General features: G+C 39.7%; 1 protein-coding gene and 2 long non-coding RNA genes across 7 annotated transcripts in view; 2 read left to right on the top strand and 1 right to left on the bottom strand.

The window, feature by feature from the left end:
* RAD51B (RAD51 paralog B) overlaps positions 1–19,904 on the top strand; it is a 670,105-nt gene that overhangs the window by 368,631 nt on the left and 281,570 nt on the right. The gene's annotated exons all lie outside the window — the stretch shown is intronic.
* On the top strand, positions 4,998–12,443 carry LOC116528666. The gene is made up of 2 exons (XR_004259136.1): positions 4,998–7,083; positions 7,396–12,443. It is a non-coding gene; the product is annotated as an uncharacterized LOC116528666 (long non-coding RNA).
* On the bottom strand, positions 8,857–17,952 carry LOC116528665. The gene is made up of 2 exons (XR_004259135.1): positions 17,632–17,952; positions 8,857–9,149 (listed from the first exon to the last, which is right to left on the bottom strand). It is a non-coding gene; the product is annotated as an uncharacterized LOC116528665 (long non-coding RNA).

Genomic DNA, 19,904 nt, shown 5'->3' with positions numbered 1-19,904 from the left:
TAATTTATACTATCTATATATGCATACATATGTATGATATTTTTCTGAGACATTTAAGGCTAAATTACATTCATCATGATTCTTTACCCCTAAACACTTCGATGTGGTATTTCCAAAAAAGGGGATATTCTGTTATATAACCTTAGTAGAGTTATAAACTTTAGTAAATTTGGTTAAATACTTCTGTCTAATCTACCATTTATATCCTAATTTCATCAGTTGGCTCAAAGATACAATAGTGTGGTTTATAGCACTTTTCCCTCCAGCGCAGGATCCAGCCTAGGCTTAGGTATTGCCATTAGTTGTCATATTTAGTTGTCATGTCCCTTTAGTCTCCTTTAATCTGGAACATGTCTACAGCCTTTCTTTATCTTTTATGACATTGACATTTTTGAAGAATGTAAGCCCCCCCTTTGCTTTTTAAAAATTTGTCTGTTGTTTCTTAATGATTAGAATCAGGTTATGCCTTGTCATCCAGGGGATGTTTTGTGCTCAAGTTATCATATCTGCAGGCACATAGTGTCCCACTGGTGATGTAAATTTTGATCACCAGGTCAAGGCAGTATCTAATTTTTCCTTTGCATAGTTACTGTTTTTCCTTTGCAAGCACTGAGTAATCAGTGGGAAACAAATAGCTTGCTCTTAATCACTTCCCCTAGATTTATTATCTATTGATGATTCTTGTGCAGCCCAAACGTTATAAGATGACTGAAAAATCATGATTTTCCAACTCTGACATTCCTTCCACATTTGCCTATCAACAGTAGACATTTTCTAATAAGCATGAGCTTTTTCTTTTCTCCATCTATACATGTATCTCTTACCAGTTTGTACTGATGATGGAATCCACTGTTCTTTTCAGTGGTTGATACTGTACCAAATCATTTTGGTACTTGAACTGTCTTAGATTTAGCCAATATGATCTTGTGTCATATCTCCATCATCTTTGACCCACTTCCTTGATTTTTGGCATAAGTTATCCTAGGCATATCTTGTACGTATCCTGCCCAAGCTCTCAAATTACCCATTTTCCCAAGAAATCCCAGTTCTTTTTTAGTGGAAATAGTATTAAAGACCACGTTCTGGGCATAGGTGTGCTCATTACTATTGAGGTATCTTGGCTCTTGGCTCTTTCATTCAACTGAACTGGGAGAGAATACACACACACACACACACACACACACACACACATACACACACACACATACATATAGACATATACATATTTTAGAAATCATGAATGCATTCATCCAATTTTAATTCATTCCCACAGGTTTCTTACTTGCTCAATTCAGTTTTATATGGCTTCTGATTTTGAAACAATACGGCAAAATGGTAGAGATGTTCAGCATGCAGTGAGGGAAGATAGAAAACTGAAATTCACATGACAAGGTGAAGTGTAGTGATTAAGATTAGGAAGTCATCCACACAGAGTTAGGAGTAAATACATCTAGAGTTTGCCAAATCCAAAGGCAAGACTGTAAGAAAAAGACACAAAAAGAGAAAAGAGCAAATGATGGCTCTGCATTTTTTGATACATTAAAAAGTTATGGTAGGAGAAGAAGGTGATAAATTAAGAATAGCCTGGGGAAAGAGATGTAGAGAATGAAGTCAAAGAAGGAGGGGAGCCAAACTAGGTAGAGTCATGGTGGTCAGGATTAGAAAAAATTCCAGCAGTCCACTACTGCAGAGTGGTCAAGGAAGATTGAAGACTGAGACTGGGCCTTTGGATTTGATATTTGATATTTAAAGGTTTTTAAATCTGGATTTAAGAACTCATTTGGGTTTGTTGTTTTTGTTTTTTATTTATTTTAGAATATAACTTTAAAGTAACAGCTCACATTAATTAATGTTTAATGTTTTGGGACATTTACATTTAGCTTTTCTTAACCTTTTAAATGTGTCCACTAAATATTATTTTATTTCTAACCGCGTGCTAAGCAAGTTATACTATGTATATAAAGTGCCCAAGTCTAAGAGGAATGGTAGACAGGCTATTTTTAGGGGAACTTATATTTTTCTTTAAAAGTTCAGCTAGCATTTGGAATCAATATACAGCATAATATTGAAAAGAAAAACAACATATTTCCTCATCCCCCAAGAGGTTTCTTAAAATAGCATGTAATCTTACCTACAGTGGGAAAAGCCTCAAATTTTATAAGTTGGGTTGGATCTAATCCAGATTAAAGAACAACAAGGTGTGGTGAAGGTTATGGTAATGGTAATTAAGAAATTTGTGTTGTACCTGCTGGGCCTCACTAAAAGCAATGACCTAGCCTGCGGCTACTGGCATCACGACTGCTGAGACATGCTGTCTTTTGGAGAGAAGTCCAAACCAAATCTTTGCCCACTTTGAACGCCAAGATATTCTCATTCCTTTCAGCCACAGAACGGGCTGAGCTTTTCTAATAGGATCATGTCTGTGTGACGTTTTGATGTATCGACCTGTTTTCTATGCAATATATAAACAATAAAGGGTTGAATTTTAGTTGCCTTTCTTTACAAAGTCATGGAGTATTACAAATGTTAGAAGCTAGAGAGGATCTTTGAGATTATCTGCTTTAAGTTCCTTATTTTCTGCAGGAAAACAGCAAGGCTCAGAGAGAGAAAATAATGTGTCCATGGCCCCACAGCTGGAAAATGGTAGAGCCTGAACTCAGGTTAACTGATCCTCCACACAGGTCTGTAGCTGCACCATTCATTATGGCATTTCTGTTCAACAGTAAAACTCTTTGGGGTTATATATTATACCCTACTGGATGTCATGTCTGTGGGATGACGAGCTGCATTATAATATAGTTGCACTGTGCTCAGCAGCAGTTTAGTAGCCAGCACCCACAGGCAACCTGTATGGACAATCTGAAAGTAAAATCCTTACTGAACTGAATGGAATCTGTGGGGATCTTTGATAGGCTTCCCTTGAGGTGAAATCTTGTTTGGTTTAGTAGTTTAAGATGTAGCACTTTGCAGAAGTGCTTTCTTCTTTCATGATAGATGGCCCAATTTGGGGATCAGGAAGATTTTGTCATCGTTCACATTGCAAGCTTTAAAGACATGCAATTCAAAATGGTATCTGTATTTTTTCTTTTCTTCCAATAGAGAACAATTCTATTGTAGCACTCAAGTATCTAATACTTTGGGACGTGTCAAACCTGTTTCCATTTCATCTGATTTCATTCAGCAATTATTTAGAAAACTGTCTGTGAGGTAGGCACCGTGCTAGGTAGTATGAGGCTGACAAAGTTTCTAAGTTAAGGCAGTGACAGAGGGTACAGCAGCCATTGCTGATGGTCCCTGCTACAGCCTTGTTGGGTGACACCTCTGGCTTCCAGGGCCTCGTATTTTCACAGCTTCACTAATAACTCTGTAAGAGGAGTTGTTCCTCCCACTAAGATTCCCTTCTAGAAGATGAGTTCTTCCATGCTCGGCCTCACTAAAAGCATTTAAAAATTGTCTTTTGGCCGGGCGCGGTGGCTCAAGCCTGTAATCCCAGCACTTTGGGAGGCCGAGGCGGGTGGATCACAAGGTCAAGAGATCAAGACCATCCTGGTCAACATGGTGAAACCCCGTCTCTACTAAAACTACAAAAAATTAGCTGGGCATGGTGGCACGTGCCTGTAATCCCAGCTACTCAGGAGGCTGAGGCAGGAGAATTGCCTGAACCCAGGAGGCAGAGGTGGCGGTGAGCCGAGATCGCGCCATTGCACTCCAGCCTGGGTAACAAGAGCAACTCCCCTTCTCAAAAAAAAAAAAAAAAAAAAAAAATTGTCTTTGTTGCCTTGTTCACTTTATTATTTTTTTTTCTCCAACATTTGAAAGAGCTGAAGTGAGGGTGAGGAGAAAGGAGAATATTTAGATCTGAAAAATGCACTGGTCCACTTTAAGTCTACTTTTGGGAAGGTGATTTTAAGATACTCTGTACCCGCTTAGGGATCTCCTGCCCTTTGGATATACATGCCTTAAGTACCATCTTGCTGGAATAGAAGGTACTGTGTTTAGGCATCAAAGAAAGGAATTACACTGAGGAATTTTAGTAATAATTATTTTATTGTAACCTTGATTTTCTTCCTCCTGCTAATCTTTTTAAGTGGTATTAAAGGAAGCTTCTTGCCAGGCAGAAATATTCCTCCATGAGCACACAATCTTTTTCATTATTTGGCACTGGAATTTCATCAGACTGTATTAATCCAAGTGAAACCACTTTAGAAATACCTTTTTTTTTTTTTTTTTTTGAAATGGGTTCTCACTCTGTCGCCCAGGCTGGAGTGCAGTGGGGTGATCTTGGCTCACTGCAACCTCTGTCTCCCGGGTTCAAGTGATTCTCCTGCCTCAGCCTCCTGAGTAGCTGGGACCACAGGCATATGCTACCATGCCTGGCTAAATTTTGTATTTTTAGTAGAGATGGGGCTTCACCATGTTGGCCAGGCTGGTCTCAAACTCCTGAACTGAGGTGATCCACCTGCCTTGGCCTCCCAGAGTGCTGGGATTACAGGCGTGAGCCACAGCACCTAGCCAGGAATATCTTTAGAATAGTGCTATAGTCAGGAATGTTGAGACCAGGTAACAAGGGATTTATTCAATGGGACCGCAATTTTTATATACCATGCTTGAAGCAAAAAAGGTGATTAGTATTTATGTTGCAGTACTCAAATACTCTGGAGCCAAATAGATAGGACTACCTTAAACATGTTCTTGTACATGTGGATTTGATCTTAAAGATGTTAGGGAAGATAACATACCATTCTATGTATATACATGACAAAGGCCGGGCGGGCAGGCATGGTGGCTCACTCCTGTAATCCCAGCACTTTGGGAGGCCAAGGAGGGCAGATCACCTTAGGTCGGGAGTTTGAGACCAGCCTGACCAACATGGAGAAAGCCTGTCTCTACGAAAAATACAAAATTAGCCGGGTGTGTGCATGCCCGTAATTCCAGCTACATGGAAGGCTGAGGCAGGAGAATTGCTTGAACCCGAGAGGCAGAGCTTCCCATGAGCTGAGACCGTGTCATTGCACTCCAGCCTGGGCAACAAGAGCAAAATTCGGTCTTTAAATAAATAAATACATGAACAGGCCTTAGGCTACTTAAGGGTAATGGAATGACCATTGTGTGTGTCTTGGTGGCCTTCAGTGAAGTCTGGGTGAGCTATAGTAGTAACTGCGTCTGCTGTAGTATCATGAAAAAAACACTGAGCTTAAAACAGTTTCCTTATCCATAACAAAATGGACAACAATCTCGCAGAGTTTGTGTGAGAATTAAAGGAGAAAATACTTGGGAAAGTGCTTTGAAGTCTCCATAGCACTCTGTAAAAGCAAGGAAATGCACTTGTGATCAATATCATGATAGCATGGAGTGAGTTACTCCCTAGTCATTCATGATAAGGTTGCCCACAAAGAGCAAGTAGGTCACTTCACCAAACAGAATTCTGTACTGTATATATTACAGAAACTCCCAGGTTGAGTCATCAAGTAAAATGAAAAGCAGTGTGTTCAATTTAAAATGTTCATTTCATTTTCACATTCCATTCTTTACTAACAGAATGGTTTCACTTCATTTCCAGTCACTTTCATTTTCAAGTTCTCAAGCTTCACTTAGTGTCAGTTGTGTTCCCATACTTAAACATGTGCTTTGTCTTCCTTGATCCTCTCTCTGAGGATGTTTCTCTGACTGATGTGCTGTGGTCAGAACGAGAGCATTTCCACATGGTGCATTTCCTAGGTAGGCATGTCTAAAATCAGGAAGTGGCCTATCTCAGAACATTCCTTGTGACCCTTTATCCTCCCCACCCAATGCCTAGTGACTGATTTATTTGAGTAAGGCTACTTCCACTTTTAGTTCAAGGGCCTTGCTCCCTGTGTGTAAGAATCCCTCTAATGACATTGCTTTCCCTCCACCCACTTTCCCCATTGAAACCAATGTTTAGAAATGATAGAAGAATGAAAAGAACATCTCAGGTCCTGTTTTTGTACCACCTTTGCTATTGTAGTACCTCTTTTGTATTGCCAACTGAATTTGGTACACGTGACTTTAAGGGGGAAAAAATAAATAACATAAAGTAGGAGAGCTCCTAGCTGTCTTAAATGAATTAAAAGCCTTAGGCCAGAGTTAATTATATTGTAGATTGTAGACTAAATATGGGGAGGGGGGAGGTTACTCAACAACTGGGTTGGGAAATAAATTAATATATAAAACCATCAGAGAATATATCAGAGCAGAGTTGTGGAAAGTCACCTAAGGAAAGTCATTGTCTCTAGGCCAAAGACTGGCCTGGACATAAGTAATACACCAATGTGTCAGAAAGAGGGTTGGTCAACATCAGAAGCACTCAGAGATAAACACTGGTTGTGCCCTCTGCCCACAATAACTGTCCATAGAAATGCGAATGCTGGTAGTCTTCAAAGTTTCAGCGTCACTGGCAAAAATCCTTTGTTGGAAGTTCAATTTAACATTCAAGTTCTGTAGCAAATTCCTCCTATTCTGATGTCTTGTGTTTACAGTTTGCCTCTGTAAGTAGAACTCTCCAAAGGGAAAAATGCTCTGGTCAGACTGTTATGAGTATCTGGTTTGTGTGACAGATACATAACTTTTGTAAATCAACACATTGGCATTCTCGTTGGCTCCACCAATTTATTGTGAACTTTGTCTGGGGGGCATCATACCTAAGTCTGTTCAGCTCTGGGATACTGATAAGGTCAAGTTTCTGTGCCTACAAGGCTGGTTCTGGACCCAAGCTGTACAGTTCATATAGCCAAATAGTGCCATTTAGTAAAAAAGGGAGATAATATGGCATTTGGTTGGAAGTTTGGACTCTAGAAACTGATTGAACTAGACTTGAATACTAGATCAGCTACTTACATACTGTGTGACACCTAAGCCTACTTTCCTCTCTAAAAAGGATATTATCATAACACTGACCTCAAAGGGTTGTTTTGATAATTAAATTAAATAATCCATGTAAAATACTTGGCTCAGAGCCTTACATAGAGCTGTTAGCAGCAGCAGCAGCAGCAGCAGCACCAGTGGCAAGGTAAATACCACCCTGTGTGTCCTTTGGGTGGTCAGCAAATTTGGACTGGTTTAGAAGTCTGAACAGTCGCCGGGCGCGGTGGCTCAAGCCTGTAATCCCAGCACTTTGGGAGGCCGAGGCGGGTGGATCACGAGGTCAAGAGATCGAGACCATCCTGGTCAACATGGTGAAACCCCGTCTCTACTAAAAATACAAAAAATCAGCTGGGCATGGTGGCGTGTGCCTGTAATCCCAGCTACTCAGGAGGCTGAGGCAGGAGAATTGCCTGAACCCAGGAGGCGGAAGTTGCGGTGAGCCGAGATCGCGCCATTGCACTCCAGCCTGGAACACGAGCGAAACTCCGTCTCAAAAAAAAAAAAAAAAAGGAGTCTGAACAGTCTGACCAATTTGAACTGGTTTAGAACTCTCCTAACTCACTACTGGGCCCTTTCCATTGGACCCAGAGCATTGGGTAGTGACAGAATTTGCCAGTGTAGTCACATCATTTATGAGAAATGATAGCAATGGTTTGGTGCCATAGTAATGGAAAATGGCACTGGTCACTGTCCTAATTTTGAAAAAAATTGAGTGAAGAAGACATGTTCTAGAATGTGCACGATGTTGATCTTCAGCAGAATTTTAGAGTGGATTACTAAATGATTGCTTGTGAGAAAAACATGATTATCAGGAGGCAATATGAGCTCACTGAAAACAAAACTTTCCTATTTCTAGCATCCTTAAAGTCTTTCACATTTCATCTTATTGGTTATGGGAATGTCAAGGGGTAGATTTTTATTTCTGGGAGGAGTTTGGCTAAGATTTTTATGATACTCTTCTTGTCCTGTTGAAGCTGAGTAGATTCATAGCTGGTTGCACAAATGTCCACTGGCAGTTTTTAGCTGATGGATGTAGTCCTTCTGAAGAGGGATCCTCAGGGTAAGCCTCAGGAACCTGTCTACTGATGCTATTCTGTCCAAGTTTCTCATTAAAAATTTCTGACGAAAGCACAAATAATGTGCTTTTGCAGTAAGTGAGATAGGATTTTTTAAATATCTGTGTAGGTTGATGGGTGGATTTGCTAATAACAACCATATGTAGCATTTATTGAGTACTTACTGTGTGCTAGGCAAATTATCTCATTTAATCCTCACAATGACCCTTTGAGGTGTATGCTAATAATATTCCATTCTATAGGTAGAAGTAGAGGCACAGAAATGTTAAGTCATTTACTCGAGTCCCACAGCCAATAAGAGGCACAGATGGCACAGGAACCATTTGTCTATCACCAAAGCCCATACTCTTAACCACTGTATTATGCTACTAGAACCAGTGAGTCAGAATTTTACATGGATTAATGTAAAGTCCTAAGCTAAGGTTAGCAAAGTAGTATATTAAGTCTTGAAGGAGGGAGCTTGGGTTGATTGCAAGTAACAAGGAAAAGATTTAGGGATATTAGTTGATGGGAAACTCAGTGTGATTCAATACTAACATACCTACTTTTAAAAAAGAACAACTATATGAGGATGCATTATTAGAATATAGCATCATGGATCATGGGTGGCAATAGTTCTTCTCTAAGAGTCCATGTCCAGAGTACTAAGTCAGGTGAGTCATTAAGGAGGTCTTGACCATTATAATCAGGAGAATAAGAGATCTAGATTTACATCCTAAGAGGAAAAATGGTGAACTAATGTCAGCCTGGAAAAGAGAAAAACCAAAGAGGAATATGAAGACAACCTCGAAATATTAACAACCTAGTTATATGATGAGAGAGAGTAGATGCCATTGGTGTCTAAGAGAGACAAAAATCACTTCTCATTCCCTGTTGAGAAAGGGACTGTGGCATCAGATTGATGGAGAACAAAATGTCAGCTTTATTCCAGTAAAACCAGATTAGAAAACGTGGCCTGATCTGTAGTTACAATCAGTCTTTTTATACCCCTCCCCAGTTAAACACACTTTGAGTCAGGCAAAGCCCTGGGCAACTGTTCTTTGCAGAGGCAGGGCAGTTCTTGTGTGAAGGAGAAGGAGAAGGTGTGCATCCTGAAGACAGGGGTACACCTGACTTCTCAACTCTGAATAAGACAGGATGGAACCTAGCTCATATCTGCACAAAAATTCTTCTTGGAATCCTTGAAGAGGGCTGCAAAAAAAAAAAAGGTCAAAATGCTACTCTAGCAGGAAGCCACTCATGAAAACCTTAGGCAGGGGAATTGTGTTACCCCTGGTTCTTATCAACCTTAACTTTAGTGGGGCAACCAAGCCAATGGGGCACTCTTATTCCTGAAATGTTTGGCCTCTGTACAGAATGCTGTGAAAAAGAGTCTTCTAAAATTGGGAGGTTGGGGGAGGGATGTCTAGATTACTTCTTCGGCCCCCCCCACTCTCTAAGATTCTTTTGAAATCAGTTAAGACATGCATTAGAAAATAACGGAAACTCCAAGTAAAGCACGTCAGTAGTTTAAAGGCTTAATTTGTTGGAGCAGTGAGAGACTATCAGTGTTCTAAGTGCTATGGCTTATCATGTTCTAGAGGTGGCTTTGTTCCAACTGTTTGTTCACCAGTGTTTTGAGTTAAAGGGAATTACAACCTACAAATTTATGCACATGGCACTTCACAGAATAGAAGAGCCCAACTTCTGGCCTCTTATATCCACATGCAACAAATATGGCTGTGTCCTTCCCCCAGGACTCAATTTGTAAGCCTCTTTATTGCGTTGTGCTGTAGTAAAAAATTCCCAGTTTTGTGGGCAGTCTGTGAAACCAGCCTTCCTTTATTTCAACTTTTTGTTTTGCCTTTATACTGTGAATTAAATGAATCCTTGGGGGTTCGAATTATATTATGGAAAAAAGAACTTGATGTTCTGAGAAGCTGAAGAACAATTTGTTTTCCTCGGCTAGGTATTTAGGACTTAAAGGATTTCATTATCATTTTCAAAAAACTTGAAGAAGATTAATTATCCCCATTGTCTCAAATAGCAAAAATAGTCTATTCAATTCTCGCCTGAGTTATCATCACAATAACCCTATATTCTTAATATGGCCGTTTGTATTTTTTGAAGCTTCTCAATAGGGAATGAGAAGAAAGTAATTTTTGACCCTCTTAGACACCAGTGGTGTCTACTCTCTCTCATCATATAACTCTGTTAATATTTAAAGGTTGTCTTTATCTTCCTTATTGGTTTTTCCCTTTTGTTTTTTACACACCATAATCATCACAAATAATCCTGTTTGGGAGGCAAGACAAATATTATTGTACCCATTTCAGAAACAAGGAGAATAGAACTCAGAGTGATGGTGGGAACAATTAACAGATGTTCTCTGAGCACCAATCTGTTCCAACTACCTGCAATAGTACGTTTAATCCTTATAATAGTTCTAGGAGTTAGGTGCTATTATCCCCATTTTGAGATGGGGAAGCTGTGGCTCAAAGTGTTATTTGCCCAAGGTCACACAGTAATAACTAGAAGAACCGAAATTAGACCTGAGCTTTCTGTTTCTGAAATCCATGCTCTTAATCTCTAGGTTATTACCACTGGAGAGGTTATGAACCTGCCCAAAGCCACTGGCTGCCCAGGAGCTGAGGCGGGGCAAGAACCTATGTCTTCAGACTGCTTAAGCACATCTTCTAGATCCTGTAGCTGCTTCACTGGTTTGCATTAACTTTGGGGTTTTTCAATACAAAAAGAGGAAACAAATGAAAGCTAAGCCAAATTTTGCCTTTATAACATAGAGGAACTTACTCAGTACCAAGGATAATCTGAGCTCTTATGGGATTTTGTTAAGTGCCCAATGTTCTTTCATATTCTGTTTATTCTTTACCATCAGTAAATGCAGGTGGTTCTTGTCCGATAGTGATTCACATGTGGGCTTATGCCAGGTACACCTATTTTACTACTTTTGGCATTTATAAGGGCAATATGTTTCTCAACTAATTTGGAGAAAATAAGTTCTCCTATTAACTGTAGCAGAAAAACAAATGGGAAAGTCAGTGAGGTTCAATGGAAGGAGCTCAGACCAATCTTCGGCATCAGCCCAAGCAGAGTTAGAAACCCCAGCTCAGTCTCTTCCTAAAAAAGGGACTTTAAATAAGTTACTGAATCTCTCTAAAAACCTATTTCTGTATTTTAAACTAGAGATAACACTTGACTCATGGGTTTATTAGAGCGAACAAATGAAAAAGGTCGTTAAGTGTTTATTGGCAATGAACTGTATGGTAGATGCTGTGCTTGTGTTTGCTTCACTTAATCCTCATGACAGCCCTAGGAGATAGGTATTATTATCACCTCTTTACAGATAAGGAAATTGAATCTTAAGGACATGCGATAACTTTCCTAAAGTGAACTCTACCTTGATGTGTTGGAAAAGTTTAAGAGGATAACAAATCAAATATGTCATTTCAGTTTCTTCAAAGCCATGAAATATTCTTAAGTTTCCCCGAAAGAGTTCTCAAATAAGGCTGTCAAGGTCTTCTTAAAGAATCCCATTTAAGTTCTGTTATCCCAGTGGTTCCTTTATCTTTCTATTTCATGCTATAAAATTAAGTGTAGAATTACAAAGAAGTATTTCAAAGTGTATATAATATTCCTCTGTTTTGTGGATTTACATATCATCTCTTCCATCAGCAGAGATTAAGAGGGGTGTAAATACTTGGATAAGGCACCATATCCTTGGACTTCCTCACCTCCATCAACAGGGGTCAAGAGGAGCCTGGACAATAATCCCTCTCTGACCCATTTCTCAGCGTAATCACCACTATTTGCCTCAAACAATCTCATCTCATGAGGCCTTCGATCAGTGTTTAGATTAGCCACCCTAAGAAGCCTGACTTGTAGGAAAGCTTTTACCTCCCAAAGCCTAATTCTTCTATTCCGTTTCTCCCCAAGTCCTGTGTCCCCTGAGATTCAGAGTCTGCCATTGGCAAAACCTCCTATGTCTTAACCCCTTCTCAGAACAGTCCTTTCACCTTCCCACTCTAGACTAAACAGTGGCTGTCACCTAAGCATGCATCCTCCCCTGCTGACTTCCTAAGTGGTGGCAATGTTATCCTCCCCAGTCTCCTATGACAAGGCCTTGGAGGTGGGCTAAGCGTCCTCTTTGTTGTTCCCCACTGCCGCTTTCAGACCATTCTTCATCTCCCCGTCTCTAAATCCAACTGCACCCCCCCCCCATTTTAAATCTCATGTTATCAGTTATGTATAGACCTCTATGAGCTTCATCCCACACAGTGTAAAGGTATATCCTTCTGGCCAATCAATACGGAGTTTATGGTTCTTTTGTAAAGAAAGTGGATAATGGCCTCTTGATCAAGAACATAATTGCTGTTTTCATTAGTCAATACTATATGATGAGTGTGTGCAGTCCTTGGGAAGTGGGATCAGCCCCATCAGGCTGACTGAGAGTTGAGGTCTTCACCCACTCAGAGTCAAGAACTGTGGCATAGGGGGAAGCACTGTGTGAAGCATCCTACAGGGGTCTGTTCTGAACACTGAAAATGTACAGTCTCTGCCCTAAAGTGGCATTCTCAAGATTTTTTTCTTGATGGGACCTGTGTGGCTATGGGCCAAATTAAATTTAATATAACCCTGACTTTCATAGTCTTTGTAGAGGAATGAAACCAGAATAATTTGGAGCAGAGAATTGGGTACTCATGTAGAATATTTTCCTAAAACAGAGAAAGTCATGGAAGACTCAGGGTCTAGAGTATGAAGTCTTTGTTACTTAACTTTGAAAGGACAACTTTAGCAAAGGCTTCTTGTTTAAGATTAGTTTCTAATAAGTAAGAGGGCCTCGTTGGATTTCTTCATAATTCTCAGTAGTTACAGAGGTCAGAATTATTCCTTATCTTTAAGTAACAGGTCTTTAGATTATAGACCTAGTGGGGATATAACTTTAATGTTATACAGTTAAATCAACTTCACACTATTTACAAGACATGTCATACAACACTGAAAACAAGAAATTAGAGTATGTGGAAACTATGCTACTAAAATTAAGCAGCATAAGGAAAATTAATGTAAGCCTATAAGTCACAGCTTGACTTCTGTTTCAGCAGCTGACCCAGAGGCAATGAAGCCAAAAACAATTTTAAGACCTGTTATGTTCTGACTTGTAAAGATTATTTGATGTTAACCTCCTACTCCTATCCCCCTTCCAAGTGAGTACCAGGGGTTAGGAAAAAGAGGTAATATTTTGCCTGGCTCATTTCTGGTCTAACTTTAATTCTGGCTTCAGCAGTGTGAGATGCCTACTTTTTGTTAAGTATCATTGGCAGTTGGCACTACATTTCATTAACGGTTTATGTGGCTGTCAGTAACATTTTTGATACTCTGAGGATGGGCACTAGAGAAACATGTGCTTGTTGAAAAGCCTGCTAATGTCTATGTGATGACTTAATTTTGCTATTACCTGAATGTGAGTGCTATTGATGTGGCATTAACATTGATTTTATATTTATTTAATCAAAAGACAGAAACTTCAAATGCATAATTATGATAGCAATATCTGTGTCTTTCTTTAGAGATGAAAAACATCTAGTTAAAAACTGTGAAGAACTGCCCTGATTATATCAGAAAACTCACACATCTCTGTGGAAAAAATAGGCAATTAAGCTAATTTTACAACATAATTTAAAAGGCTGAATTTGTGAAATTTTCAGTATGAATAGAAGGTATGATGTGTTAGACAGTGGGAAGTGTATATCTGTATTATCAAGGCACAATATTGCAACCTGACACTATTAGATATAATAGATTATGCAGCCAAAAATGTTGTCATGGACAGTGATAGGGGAGCAGGAATGGTTTGGTAAAGTACCAAGTCTGGTGACAACAGGGCAATGGGAAAATTTCTTCAATCTGATGGACTGGGTAGATGGATACAAGTCTGACAGCAGAGATACATTCAGATTTAGGGAAAACCTGAAAAATACTGAAAAGATTAATAAAGAGAAAGGGAACTTCGAACTAACTAAAACTCCCAGCAGAGGAGTGTGGCTGACAGAGCGCCATGATCTTGTGTATCAAAGCTTCTCAATTCCTTTGGAGCAGGAAAATTTGTAATTTTTTTCTCCCATGAGGACCCTCTATGAAGGAAACCACTAGGAAACTGTAATTATTTTAAAGAGGTTTACTTTAACATTAATCTGATAGACTTCATCTATTCCATAGTATTTCTTTTCTTTTATCCCATTCAATTGCATCCTCTCTATAGGAGTAATGCACTCTTCAAAGTGCCACCTTCTGGCCAGTGGCCAACCAACACAAAACCAGTGCATTAAACAAAAGCATAACCAAGGATCCTGAGAGTCCATTTAGCTCCCCTGCTACCTCCACCAGACGAGGTACTGGTATCCTTGGCTGCAAGGTAGATAGAAGATAGATCACATCACAGGACCCTGCAGACACTCCCCAGTACCAGCTCAGAACCGGGGAGCTCCACTAGATGGCTAGGCCCAGAAGAGCCAAAACAATCACTAGAGTTCGGCTCTCAGGAAGCCCCATTCGTAGGGGAACACCACATCAAGGGAGCACTCTGTGTGACCAAAGAATCTGCACAGCAGCCCTTGAATCCCAGATCTTACCTCTGACACAGCCTACCCAAATGAGAAGGAATTAGAAAAACAATTCTGGTACACATGACAAATATGACAAAACAAGGTTCTTCAGCACCCCCAGGAGATCATACCAGCTCACCAGCAATTGATGCAAACCAAGATGAAATCTCTGAATTGCCATAATAATAATAATAATAATAATAATTCAAAAAGGGAATTACTAAGTTAATCAAGGAGGCACCAGAGAGAGGTAAAGTCCAACTTAAAGAAATCAAAAGCAGCCGAGTGCGGTGGCTCACGCCTGTAATCCCAACACTTTGGGAGGCCGAGATGGGTGGATCATAAGGCCAAGAGATTGAGCCCATCCTGGCCAACGTGGTGAAACCCCGTCTCTACTAAAAATATAAAAATTAGCCAGGCGTTTGGCACGCGCCTGTAGTTCCAGCAACTTGGGAGGCTGAGGCAGAAGAATCGCTTGAACCCGGGAGGTGGAGGTTGCAGTGAGCCAAGACTGCGCCACTGTGCTCCAGCCTGGCAACAGAGCAAGACCCTGTCTCCAAAAAAAAAAAAAAAAAGGAAGAAGAAATCAAAAGCATGATACAGGATTTGAAAGTAGAATTCTTCAGTGAATTAGATAGCATAAATTTTAAAAAACACAACATCTGGAAATCAAGGACACACTTAGAGAAATGCAAAATGCACTGGAAAGTCTCAGCAGTAGAATCAAAGAAGCAGAAAAAAGATTCTAGAAGATAACATCGGAAAAACCCTTCTAGATATTGACTTAGGCAAAGACTTCAAGACCGAGAACCCAAAAGGAAATACAACAAAAACAAAGATAAATAGATGGCTTCTGCACAGCAAAAGAAATAATCAGCAGAGTAACAACCCACAGAGTGGAAGAAAATCTTTTCTATCTGTACATCTGAACAGTGGAGTAATATCTGGAATCTAAAAGAACTCAAACAAATCATCAAGGAAAAACAAACAGTCCCATCAAAAAGTGGGCTAAGGTCATGAATAGACAATTCTGAAAGGAAGATCTACAAATGGCCAACAAGCATATGGGAAAATGCTCCACATCACTAATTATCAGGGAAACGCAAATCAAAACCACAATGCAATGCCACCTCACTTCTGCAAGAATGACCATCATCAAAGAATCAAAAAATAATACCTGTTGGCATGGATGTGGTGAAAAGGGAACACTTTTACACTGCTGGTGGGAATGTAAAATAGTACAACCACTATGGAAAACAACGTGGAGATTCCTTAAAGAGCTAAAAGTAGATCTACCATTTGATCCAGCAATCCCACTACTAGGTATCTAATATGTGGTATGTATGTAGATATACACCATGGAGTACTACTCAGCCATAAAAAGGAATGAAATAATGGTATTCACAGCAACCTTGATCAAATTGAAGATTATTATTTTAAGTGACAAACTTAGGAATGGAAAACCAAACAGTGAATGTTCTCACTCATATATGGGAGCTAAGATACGAGGACACAAAGCCATAAGAATGATACTTGGGACTTTGGGGACTCGTAGGAAAGGGCTGGGGGTGGCAAGGGGTAGAAGAGTTCACATTAGGCCGGGTGCAGTGGCTCACGCCTGTAATCCCAGCACTTTGGGAGGCTGAGGTGGGCCGATCATGAGGTCAAGAGATTGAGACCATCCTGGCCAACATGGTGAAAGCCTGTCTCTACTAAAAATACAAAAATTAGCTGGGTGTGGTGGTGCACGCCTGTAGTCCCAGCTACTCAGGAGGCTGAGCAGGAAAATCGCTTAAAAAACCAGGAGGTAGAGCTTGCAGTGAGCCAAGATTGCGCCATGGCACTCCAGCTTGGCAACAGAATGAGACTTTTTCTCAATAAAAAAATTCACATTAGGTACAGTGTACACTGCTTTGGTGATGGGCACACCAAAATTTCAGAAATCACCACAAAAGAACTTATTCATCTAACCAAATACCGCTGTTCCACAAAAACCTATTGAAATAAAAAATTTAAAAAATAAAAATAAATGCTTATTTTTTATTTATTATGAAATAAATAATAAATACCCATAGGAGAATTAATCTTCTTGAGATTGGAACTCCATTTTCTTCACCTCTCTATGCCTGGAAATACCTCACAAAATGACTTAACAGAGTGATTACCCAAGATGTATTTGTTGAATCGTTCTCTCACAGAATTTTAGATAGCATCTATACTTCTTTTCTTACTGTCCATTTTCCCTGGGTGAGCTCTTATTCCTTCCTGTGGAATGCACAATACCCTGACCAGTTGCGGATCTCGGCCTCCAAGCCCAGGCTCTTCTCCTGAGCTGCAGCCCCATGTGTCCCACTTGTCTGCTGGGAATCTCCTACTAGATGTTGTGTGCTAACTCCAACTCAGAATGCCCAAGTCTAAACTGTTAGTATTTCTTTCCAAAATGGACATCTCTTGCACTTCCCCTGCCTTGGCTAATAGGAAAATCATTATCTACACAGTTGCCTAAATGACAGTTTTGAGGCATAAAAACTTTCCCTCTTCCTTTCCTCCCATTTTTAATCAAACGTGCTTACATTCCTCTTTCTCCTTCTGGTTTCAAAACTCCTCCAAGACGGTTTCTGTCTCATTACTTATTAGCCTTGCCTCGGCCAAGGCTTGATTTAGGATATGTATGTTTTTAATAAATGTCTAATGAGTAGGAATTTTTGTAGCTTTAAATTTTCTGTTGAGAAACACACACATAGACATACTCACAAACACATGTGTTTGCCTGGAAGCACATATATATAGATTCGTCCAACTCGTCCAAGGTCACTGAGTCCTGTCCAGACCTTTCACTCTCTCAGTTTATTTGTGAGATTGTTGTATGGCACAAGCCTGCAGTCATATGTAATTGTTAAGGGGATGTGGATTGAGAATTCTGCCATGAAAACTCATTGCTCCTTCTGGCTAGTTAAACCACATATCCCATTCTGCCAAACCCTTCTCAGACATTTCTCAGCTATTTTCTTTCTCCTTTCTTAACAAATCTTTAAAAATATTTTTTAAAAGGAAGGAAAATAAAATCCTACCTTATGAAATTAGCTTGGCCTTGACGAGAATCTTGGCCTTGATGAGTTTAGATTCCCAGTTGACCATTTTCCATTCTGTCACTAAGATGTATTTGGAAAACAATAACAAATAACCCCTGAGACCTGCTATTGTTTCTTTATGGTTTATGTTTCATGCTCTACTGCTTAGCCAGCAGGGAGGGAGGCTTAACTGACAAACCCAATTTCTGTAGCTGTGCTGATATCACCCACAATTCAAAGCCACAGTGAAAAATTACAAATCCATCTCAGCCACATTTTTGTTGTTGTTCTTCTTCTTACTGAGAAACACACATGCACAAAGAAGTTCCACGTTTGCAGAGTGGGACTAAACAATCTTGGTGTAGAATGAAGAAAAAATGGTGAAACTGTGGAGAGTAAAATTATTTAAACTATAAAAAGTAAATGACGGCCAGACATAGTGGCTCACGCCTGTAATCCCTGCACTTTGGGAGGCTGAGGTGGGCTGATCACAAAGTCAGGAGGTTGAGACTAGCCTGTCCAATATGGTGGAACCCCATCTCTACTAAAAATACAAAAATTAGCCAGGTGTGGTGGCAGGCGTAATCCCAGCTAATCGGGAGGCTGAGGCAGGAGAATCGCCTGAACCTGGGAAGTGAAGGTTCCAGTGAGCCAAAATCATGCCATTGCACTCCAGCCTGGGCAACAGAGCAAGACTCCATCTGAAAAAACAGCAAATGACTTTGTTTCCTGAATCTTTATACCACCTCCTTTGATGCAGTCTCTGTCCTGCATGAAGCCTGTTTTGTTATTTGTTTTCTCATCCTGAGATTGTGCTGAAATTGCATTGGATTGCATTGAAATTCTTGAATTTTAAGAACCACTTTGGAAAAATTATCGTACAACAGTACCTCTCTGGAATCCACTTTTATTCTCTCCCAGTCACTTGCTTTACCAATGGTCCATTAGCTGTGTAAGTGATGTAGCTCTGCCTTCTTTTCACTCATGCATTACTTCTGGTTGGCATATCTTCTTTACCTTAAGCAGCAGTCAAAATTTTACTTAGTTTTCAATATTCACCTTAAACATTACCTTCTGTGAAAGGCCTTTCAGGTTCATATTATTAATAATCTATTCATATTTATTAAGTTTTCTAGTATGTATTGTATCCATAGTAGATGTCTGATAAATATTTATTAAATTGATATTAATATATGGCTTAAGAAATTACTAATTTTATAATACAATTTTTTTTTTTTTTTTTGAGACGGAGTTTCGCTCTTGTTACCCAGGCTGGAGTGCAATGGCGCGATCTCGGCTCACCGCAACCTCTGCCTCCTGGGTTCAGGCAATTCTCCTGCCTTAACCTCCCGAGTAGCTGGGATTACAGGCACGCGCCACCATGCCCAGCTAATTTTTTGTATTTTTAGTAGAGACGGGGTTTTACCTTGTTGACCAGGATGGTCTCAATCTCTTGACCTCGTGATCCACCCGCCTTGGCCTCCCACAGTGCTGGGATTACAGGCTTGAGCCACCGCGCCCGGCCATATACAATTATTTTTTAATGCAAACAACAAAAGACATCTTAAAAAGCTAGTTTCTTTTTATGCCTCGACAGCACATATTAGAAAATACAAGAGAAAAAATGTTTGTTAAGAAAAAATTTAGACATACCAGACATAAAAATTTAGACATAAAGTTCAATTTAGAGAACTTTTTCCCTAAAATATTGTAAATTTGGAACAATTTTGCAAAGAAACAGAAAACAATGTAGGGACAATATAGGATAAGTAAATTGTACTTCAGCAACTCATTGCTTCTTAGATACCATTGAATTATTTGCACTAATAGAGGAACACTGTTACACAAATCTATTTATATTTATATTTGATGCACATTTTAGGATTCCTGTTCAGTGTATTTACTTTCTTACTTATGTCTTATCTGGATTCTTATTAAAGTTACTTCTTTGCTATGCTTGGAGGGGAGGTCATTAGAAACATGCTGAGAACTGGGAGGTGTAGGCACTTCAAGTTTAAATTTGCTGTGAAGAAGCTACAAATAATCTACTTTCAGTCTAAATTAAGGTGGCCTATAGTTTTACAAACCAAAGCATGATCGTGGGATGCTAATTTAGGGAACTATTCTGCAGAAACCATGACACAATCAGCTTGCTAGTCAACATTTAGAACCATATTTGGAAATTGTGCTCAGGTCTGCAATTCGTAATTAACGGGTAGGGGTTGAATCCAGAGGTGGCTGAGAGTTCAGCCACAAAGGTGATAAAAAGAGTG

Source organism: Sapajus apella, unplaced genomic scaffold (assembly GCF_009761245.1).
Source record: "Sapajus apella isolate SASKATOON/1434 unplaced genomic scaffold, GSC_monkey_1.0 scaffold59, whole genome shotgun sequence".
NCBI classification, from domain to species: domain Eukaryota; kingdom Metazoa; phylum Chordata; class Mammalia; order Primates; family Cebidae; genus Sapajus; species Sapajus apella.
This window is presented reverse-complemented; position numbering and strand designations above follow the sequence as displayed.